This window comes from Camelina sativa, chromosome 4 (genome assembly GCF_000633955.1).
Source record: "Camelina sativa cultivar DH55 chromosome 4, Cs, whole genome shotgun sequence".
Lineage (NCBI taxonomy): Eukaryota > Viridiplantae > Streptophyta > Magnoliopsida > Brassicales > Brassicaceae > Camelina > Camelina sativa.
This window is the reverse complement of record NC_025688.1, coordinates 26,592,959-26,603,350: the sequence shown is the minus strand read 5'-3', so window position 1 is coordinate 26,603,350 and position 10,392 is coordinate 26,592,959.

Genomic DNA, 10,392 nt, shown 5'->3' with positions numbered 1-10,392 from the left:
TATATACATACGTACTATATAATTAGGGGTACTGCAATTCAAAATAAATAATAAGAATGCTGTTATGGATTAAGTTTTGATATATGGGAATAGTTATTTTCTATCGGTCAAGTGTATTAATATCAGATAAACCTTTATCTATCTTCTACAAGTGATTTGGAATTTAAACTATACAGTTGCATGCATATAACACTTTAATTTTTAATAAAGAGTTGCATAGAACACTTTATATACATTATACATGTATTTAATTAGAAACCATTCTGTTCTCTTAATAACAAAATCAAACATAAGAGAAACACTATTGATTTTTTTTTTTTTTAAGAATTACCCCAATGTTAGGACATATAATGATTGTAAAGCACTTTGATGCCTCTCAAATGTAAAGTAGATTACCTATTTCAATTAAATCAATAGATTTCCATTATCTATTTGTTATTTACATGACCTTAACTACTTCAAATAACAGGTTGATAAAAAAAACAAAGAAAATTCCTCGTCGAACATTTTATGGTCATTGTGTCTAGTTATATTTAGTTTCATTTGAAAAGCATATTGATCTATAAGAATGTGTTTCCTTTAGGTAGATATATATCACGTACCAGCAAAAAAAATTGTTACTGAGTGGGTATCAATCACACACATAAGTACGTTTTTCTTGTTATGATTTCAAAACAAACAAGTATATGTCTTGTCAAACAAATAATTTGAAGATACGAAATTTGTAAGATAATAAATCTTGGGATGTTGACCCAAAAAAATACATAAAGGAAAATATTGAGATGTTTTCATTAGAGCGTCACAGCAAAACTTTAGTCGAATCCAAATATTATTTTATGCAATATATGTACAGTGTAAATGATGAGAAAATAAATAAACTAGAGTTAACTGAAAATACGACATATAAAAAGCATGAATAGACAAGAAAGACCCTGGGAAGAGCAAAGCCCAATGGTCACAGTCATCAGAGAAAACAGAAAGTTTCAGGTATCTCTTAGCTTAACTTCAACTCTCAAGTTTCAATTGTCACTTTTTCTCTCTCTAGCTAGCTCTTTCTTTATCTCCCTATCGTCCGAAACAAAAGGAATTTTCGTGAGAGCTTTTGGTTCAGCACAAAGGTCTCTCACTCTCTCTGGTTATATATGCAAAGGCTCACTCACATCATTATTCATTTAATACCACTGCACATTAACATAGAGTGAGAGAGACGCATGAAACGGAGACTGAGACTTAAGCTGTAGGCCTAATCATGTCATGTGGAAGTCAGTGCTTCTACAAATAAATTAGTATTTACATTCTAACCGGATCATTTAGTATAATGCATGTATAACTACTGTTTTAATTCAATTAAGAGTGCTAATTTTAATCATAGTTAAGTAGCTAGCTAGCCCGTGAACATGGACGCTTTCAAGACATGGTTAAAAGTTGGACTTAGGTCATTGCAAAAAAACAAATCTGGTGTAGATTTTCTACCATTTGATAATGTGTATAATATGAAAAATAATAGTATAGTTTTAGTTTTTTTAATTGCACAGTTAAAAAAGTTTTGTCTTAGACGTTTACGTGACTAATGATGTTTAATAACATTAAACAGAGCAAAATTGGTTTATTGTATTAAATTTGGAATATTGAGTTAGGGACTGGAGTGGTAGCAGAAGCAGCTGCTAGTCAGATGATAGTGAAGTGTGTTTGACACGTGTCAGAAATTGAGACGGACTTGAAGTAAACGGAGTCCGTTTAAAGTAAGACGCCTCGGCCGTACTACTGTTATTTTGAAAGCCGCTATTTTCGCATAATCGTATAATAGGAAGAGACCTCTCATGTGATAGATAGATAAAAAAGTTCATGTAATTATTGCCTACTAAATAAAATAGCGTTTTAAAAATATTAATTTTGATTTAGAAAATTGAAGTCAATGGTCCTCAAGATTCTCCGCTATGTAAAAAAATGTTCCAAACGTAAGATAAAATAAGGTAAAGACGATATAAATTTCATTTTAATTTTACTATTCTATGTACATACATGTATGTATGTGCGCGTTGGTTTTGGTGCGTTTTTGATAATAAAAAGTTACTATTATAGAAAATTAAGAGGGAATGAGGGATGATTTTTTTGCTAGCTATTTAAAATGTTCGGATTAGTGAAAAGTATAAGAAAATGAAAAAAGAAAAAAAAAATAAGTAAGAGAGGAGCAGAAGAGAGACAGAGAGAGGAGGAGATTGAGAGGTCAAGTCATAGAAGTCAACATCACATCTCTTCACATGCAATAAAACACACCATTGTCTTGTCTTGTCATTTATCATTTTGCATCCCAACAAAATTTTAATTACACATATTTTAAGAGTTATTTTATTGTACATGTTTCAAAAAAAATTAATGTTATGTTATGATGAGTATTATTATTTGGCCAATGTGATTGGCTCAACCGGTTAATTAGGTTGCTGTTGATGTTTTGTTAGACCCAGATAGGAATATATGGTGCTACATTTGGAAAACGATATTACGCTTATTATACACCAGTCGCAAACATTCTTAAAAGTTCATTTTAATTTGGACCTAAAAGATAAATAGAAACATATTTCGTCTCACTTTTTCGTATATAGAAAGAATATTACCATTAAACAAGAGAAGCTTAATTAGGGTTTTGAAAAAGAAAAAATTTGGGAACGATATTTTCCCCCTTTATATTCAGACTGATTCGCTTATTTGGATTGAACATATATCTATGCTAAACAAAATGTTTTGATTGTTGAAAAAAGCAACATACGTTTACTGCTACACCACTAGCTTGTATAAAATTTCCCTTTTACTGCATAATTCAAATCACCTGCAATCCTTAACAAACACTCCTTCTGCAGCAATCTATAACCTAGTAAATTCCAGCTTTCCTTGTCTACCTTTTACACACACATGCAACATAATGAACATATTGTGAAATTGCATGTAAATATATAGATATGGTAACTTTCTATTGTTAACTGAACACCGCATATCGTTGGTAATAATTATAGTTAAGAAAAACAATAAGCACTTTTAGCATTCGGTGTTAATTTATACAGATGGGTTACTGGTCTCCTAAAGGCCTGCAATATGACTCAAGCACCTATTTTTTTGAATCCCCTACCTTTTTTTTCTGGGCCAAATTATATACACATATATATAATATTTGATATAATTAGGTTATATATAGATGTGTGCATTATACAAATATATTATGGTATGATGATAAATATGGTTTAGTTTCAAATCTTTTGTGTCCTGTTATTTGCATCTGATTCTCACAATTGCCAAAGATTTTCTTTTTGGGATGATTTGAGGGAAAATATAATGTGGGATCCATGAAATAAAATTTTAGTGATGGTGAACTAAATATGAATATAATATATATATTTTTTTTTTTCAATTCCAACTTTAAAAGTTTCCTTTTATTTTACTAATTTAACTTTTTGTGGCCAATGGGACCGAGATGATCAAATTAACAACAGAAAAGAATCTCCACTTGACTATTAATGCTATTATAGTTTATTTAATTAATTGTTAAATGCTTTCCAAAACTCAAGCTTTCTTCTTTTCATCAAGTGTGAAGTGTGTGCTCCTCTTTAATTTTCATCTGCTTTCTCCTGTCAAGTCCCTTTCCCATTATAAGAAAGATACGCCTAATCTCCTCATTTTTCTAGTTTTCTTAAATTATTATTTTCTTTCCATATGATCATTTATATGATTATTATTTATATCTAACTAATTACCATAAAAATAAATCTTTAGGCTTTCCTCTCTTCTTTTTTTTTCGTGAAAATTACCGTAGAATATCGGAATACAATTTTAACTCCAGTGTGAGATTGCAATTTAAACTAAAATCTTACAGAGGTTTAGAAATGATGGATTAGTTTGTCCTTATCTTCCATCTGGATGACATTAAGAGCGAGGGCCTTGTCTTGTACCCCATAATACAAATATGTCACTACTTTGTCGTATGCACATCATGAAGTTAGTGCATAATGTTATAATAGCTCATGTATATGTGTACTTGGTTGCTTTTAAGTGGTTAAAGTAGCGATTTGAAAAAGAGTCAAGAATGATGTATAGAGTTATCTTTCTTTGTTAAGAATTGGTTAACAAACTTTTATAACGATCATTAGTGAGAAATTTCTATTTAAATTTTTTCAACATCATATGTAACACAAATATAAAAATTATAAATAACATAAATTTTTGTTAACATGCATGCGCGCGGAGTTAAATCTGGATAGTAGCAACCAAAAACACTAACAAAAATCACCAAAATATATATCTTGGTGCTGAAGATTAGCACCATTAAATTCCAAAAAAATGAAAATCAGAAGATACGTTAATTCCTATAATTTTGATTAATTCAAATTGATTTGGGTTTTATACTTTCTAAAATTTACTGCTCATACTTATATGATTTTGAAAAATATAAATGTTGGTTTCATTTATTTTATGTTTTCAATTAAGATTAGAAAAATCCTCATTCATTGTTGTACCAAGCCTTGGAGAGATCTTTTCTAATTATATTTCTTCTTCTGTTATTATTAGATTACAGACTACCATACATAATCCTATAAAGGTTTAATTGAAATTGTCATATTATTTTTGGTAAGAAATTGCAAAACATATATCATTATAAATAAACTATAGATAGTTTGTATTTTATTATTTTACACGCAGTGACGCAGAAGATAATATATGGCAGAGAAAAATATTTTAATATTTTTAAGATCTCTATGCATTTTTTTGTTTCTCTAGTGGCTAGTATTATGAGAAATTTGCAAGAATATTCTTAACTGGAATCAACTACGCATACACACTTTTGTCGGTTCGTGTGACTACCAGGCAAGTTGATTGCAAGGGATTCGATTCGAAGTGTCTTCGAGATTATTAGGTAAACTGTTTTAATCCAATGAAGACGTATAATCCTTCCAAATCCCATTAAGAAAAAAAAAAATTCTAGAACCGATTCTAATATGTGGAGGAGGGTGCACACGATATATAGACGGGTTGATGTGATAGCTGTGAAGACAAAAGACGAATTGAGGAATGTCAAGTAGATGTATATATCAAACGCCAATGATTTAGGGCAACGACCATGTTAGTACATTGCAACAACTGAAGCATATTGGACTTTCTACAAAAGTTACAAAAACCAGAATTAAATATAATCATGGGGCCAATACATAAATATTTTGGTCAAATGTTTTTAAGTGACTTTTGTCAACTCTAAAAGTTTCCTCGAGAAATCTAATATCTTATCACCAAACGAGTACCAGAAAACAGCGTGCATATATATTTTAGGTTAATGGATTTTGAATTCGTAAAAATGTTGGATTGCTATAAAATTGGATCATTTTTCTTCTGTCGACATCAAGCGATAACTGGATTTTATAATTAAAGAGAAACATTAGTCTGTATATATATATATATATATAACTATATATATTATTATCTAGAATTGAAGTTTGGGTCTATTTTTAGACTCTTGTTCAAGTACTCGCGATATGTACATATTAATGTGCAGTATAAAACCACATACTGTTGGTAATATTCAAGAATTTAAATATCAGATAATTTGACTATCTTTTAATAGACTGATAGTTCGATTCTCTTGGGTGTCTTTTTCTATAATTGCAATTAGGTTTTAATCTTTGGAGTAGTCGAATGGATGGTAGAAATGGAGAGCATATTTGGTGACTTTCTTCAACACAAACATTAAGAGAGACAATATCATCACAATCATATATATTTTCCACCACAACCACTTAAAAGAGAATTTGAGCGGTGGTGTTTTGACTCAACTCCCTCCACAAAAAAACCTAATTTTTTTATGCTCATCCACTTCTCATTCTCTATGGATTTTTCCATCAACATTTGAATCACCAGCTCACAACATTCAGTTGGGTTCCACTTAAAATCCATCCTCTCTCTCTCTCTCTTTAAATTATGTATATACAGTGTATATATTCGTGCATATATATGAATCCATTGTGGCCATATACACATACATACCTATAATAATACTTATATCATATACGCAAGAACCCTATAATTTTATTTTGTAGGCTACAAGTCAAAGCGACCTCAGCCAATGGGCTTGCATTCAAAGCATAGACATGGGTTATTGGTGGACACCTAAATATGAATTATTTGGTACCTATATAAGTTTGTTAATTTGATGTTTCAGCTTCAGGAGTTTCACTTGAAGACGGCTTTGAAGAGTGGAACTTCTTGAGGTTCATGTTATTTTCGGCTGTTTTCAAAGCTGTCGTCATCTTTTTGGGAAAGTATCAATACAAACATACATATATATAGAAAAATAATACACCCAACCTCACGCATGTGTACATATATGCTTGTATTTTCCAACAAAATCTAATATACTTAGCTAATTCAAATCTTGTTCAAACTATTAGAGTTCTTCACTTTCCTAGACCTTGAGAGTGTGTCAGCATGCTAGGGAAATGATGGGCTCTGATGTATCCTTTCTCATTGGTGGTATTTGGAGTATATGTCATTAAAGGTCTTCGATTTATTTTCGATAATTTGACTATTGCAAACTTTCTACTGACTTTTAGCAAACTCTCGAAGGTATTCTAAGATTCACTGATTCAGGTCAGGAACTAAATTGCAAGTGTGATTCTACATACATAATCTTCGCATATAGTTGGGCCATTGGCTTCCTGTAAGTTATTAATAAATTAATGTATATATTTATGTTTGGTGTGTCAAAGTTGGTAATGCATTAAAATAGTGTGGAACCATGTTGTTCGTATAACATTTCGTTAGTTGTTAACTGTTTTGTAACAGTGATGATTGCCAAATTAAACAGGATTAATTAGCCATGTGAATAGTTCACTTGTTTCTTTGAGTTCTTATTATAGATAATAATTCATTAGTACAATTTTCTGACTACACGTAATCCACACATACCTCGATTATATATATAGTTAATTATTATTTAATTCTATATATTTAAGTTTGTAAAGAAAAACGAAGACTATAAGCTTTTAGTGTTTTGAAAAGGAAATAAAAAGCAAGCAAATGACAGAAAAAAGCATTTTATGAGTGGATAAAATTAAGTAGTTTAGGAATGTAGTGATCAATATTTCTCCACGTACCAATTTTAATTATTTAATATATAAATGTTTAGGTGGCATCTTTTAACTTTTCCCTTAATCGTGTAATATAATAAATAATTAATGCTGTCGGGGTATGGAAAACAAAAAGCAAGCAAATGACAGAAAAATAATTTCTTAAGATAAAGAAAAGAGAAAGGGAAAGAAAAAGGAATGGGGAATAAATTTAAATATGTTTTTAAAAAGTTTTCAGAAAGTTGCATATATGGAATATGAAAATACACAATGTGGGGTTTCATTGTTAATTAAATTATGTTTGGATTAATTATTATTGATCGTAAACATGCACATAGAATCATTATTCATAAACAATATTTTGCGTAATCATCCGAATCTATATGCATTAGCATATAGTATATACTTTAATTTATATAATTAGTGAGTACATTTAAAAATAATCAAATTTCAATACAATAACTAAAGATAGGTGGAATTGTCGGGTCACTAGAAAGGATTTAGCCTAAAATGGACTCTAATGTAGAGTAAAGACTAATTCTAATTATGCTCACATTTTTGGAGTCTTCTTTGTCTCTTTTTACTAATTTAATATTGATGGAGTATAGACCTAAACAATTTTTCTCATTTTTTAAAAGAACATAGATTATATAGTTTGGGTGAAACTCACATCAGCAATAACATAATTTTACAACCATTTTGGATTTATTGTAAACTTTTCAATTAATTACTTTACATTAAACTTAAAGTTTATTAAATACAAATATTTATTTTATAAAAAAATATAAAAAAACTATAAATAAAATGAGTGTTACGGAATCTATAACAGAAAAAATGAGTGTTACGGAATCTATAACAGAAAAAATGAGTGTTAAGGAAACTAAAGATGGGTATGATATACAAATAGTAGGTAGCCGAAACTTTAGGATCCCGTCAAAACCAGGACCCGCTTTCCCATTTACTCTCTGGTAACTAATTGAGATGACTACCCAATCTTTTACCAATTACCATCTGTTCTTTGTTTAAAAAAAAAAAAATCAGATCGAAAATAAAATTACGTACCTGTAATTTCTTCCAGACTATATTCGTGTATTTTTCATAACAGTTTGTAGATATAGAACAGCAAGGTTTATTCAAAATGTATAAGCTCTCAAACAACAGTTTAAATATCTAGGTGAAAACATTGAGGACTTTATCCAAATTCTAGAAACCACCAAATATATATTTTTGTCTTTTATAAAACACTAATCCTAGCTAGTAATAGTGTAAAAGACCATTAAATGAATACCATAATTGACCTAAGACAGAGTGGAAAAACTCAACACACAAGACTTACGCAATCTAGGCCAATCACGACAAGGGTGTGTTTCAAACTTTGACCTATATATATATACATTCACACATATATGACATGTAAGATGTGTAGAAAAAAAGACCCGAGAAATAGGACATTTATTAATTTCGATATACACAAAAATCAATTTCACAGAGTTAATAATGAAAAGAAACCATTTTTTCATGTGTTTGACAAAAGAAATACTACGGGCTACAATGTACAAGGAAAAAAATGAAAATGTATAAATTGAAAAGAAGAGAGAGAGAATGAAAAGACAAGTCAAACGTCAAATCGAACCACTTCCTTATCATACGACTGTCAGTGCCCTTCTGTGTGTTGTCATTCTTTTTTCTCTTATTTTTTCTCACTTTCCTTTTTACCCTGAAATTACCAAACAAATAGCTTCTTCTTTCTTTTTTTTTTTCAACCAAATAGCTTCTTCTTTTTTTTTCTTCAAAATATCATCTCGCACGTGCACCCCCCCCCCTCAAACGCACGACGTAAATAACAAAGATATACTAAAACAAAATATAGTTCGTACAAGATTTCATTCCATTATCTTTTTCATTACATCTAAGAATAAAAAGTTCTAATAACTAAAATGACCTTTTTAACAAGGCATAGATGTTAATATGAGGTCTTACATTTTTAGCAAAATAATGTATATTTCACTGGGAAGAAATAAGAAAACTTTATTTACGAAAGACCAAATAATAAAACTCGTATACTACCTTTTTGTAAATAATAATAGAAGAAAAAAAAAAAACAAGAAGGACCCTATCGATCCGGCCGACACGCTTCTCCATGTCCTTCCCACTCTCTCCCATCCATGTGTTATTATTATATGTTTTTTTTATAAAGAAGAATGAATTTAATTTGATTGGTCCAGTCCAGTCCAACTAGTTAAATACAGCTTTCTCAACTGGTGAATATATGGGTTCGGACCACGACTGCGCCATTATCAGAGCCACGTCTTGACTTCTGTGGTTGGATGTTTCACATTAATTTCATTCTCTACCTGATTGATTTGATTCTTGCATGTTAGTCGAATAATAGCTTTGTTTGATGATTTACCAGCATATATGATTTAGTTTTCTTTTTCTTTAACAAGTACTGTACCTTCATTTCAGTTGAAGTTTCGTATAAACGACATCTTATAATTTTAATTCACAATCGACAAATTTCTAGTGTTAATTACTAGCAACTGATAGCAAAAAAAAAATAGTTTCAAGAATAAAGAGCTGATAGAAAAGAAAAAAATACTCAAAACATTTGTGGTAAAACGGTTAGAATTTTAATTTAAAACATATTTATTTGATATTCTTTGTATATCAATATTTAACACGTTAAATAACAATTAAAGCCTAAAACTAGTGGATCACATGTTTAAATAACAAAATAGAAACACATTTGTTAAAATTAGTATTTATATAAAATAGTATATTACAAAATAAGAAAATTATGGATTTTGTAATGTTTAAATTAGTCACAAGGATGGTATTATTATGACAAATGTCGTGATCCATTTTCTTAGTTATTATATTATGTTGCGATCTAGTGCAATTTCTCTTTATCTATGAAACACATCTTCATCACCATTAATATACAAAATGTTAACATCTTACATCTTCATCACCATTAATATACAAAATGTTAATATAGTTATCCTAAAAGAAGTTTAACTGTCAATAAATAATTCAATCCACAAGAAACGTAATTTACAAAAGATCACTCACTTAATAACATGTGAAAATCAAAAAGAAAAATGAGTTTAGCAATCCAAAATTATTTCCAATTTGAGCAACAACTGAACTAGCAAAGAGAATTTTTCAGTTAAAAAGCTCCATGTTGCTGGTTACTGTGCATGCCTTAGATTGTAAGAATATCCCAGCTCTTTCGTATAATCGAGGGATTAGTTTTGTTCGCCGGATCTTCTGGTTAGAGAAATAT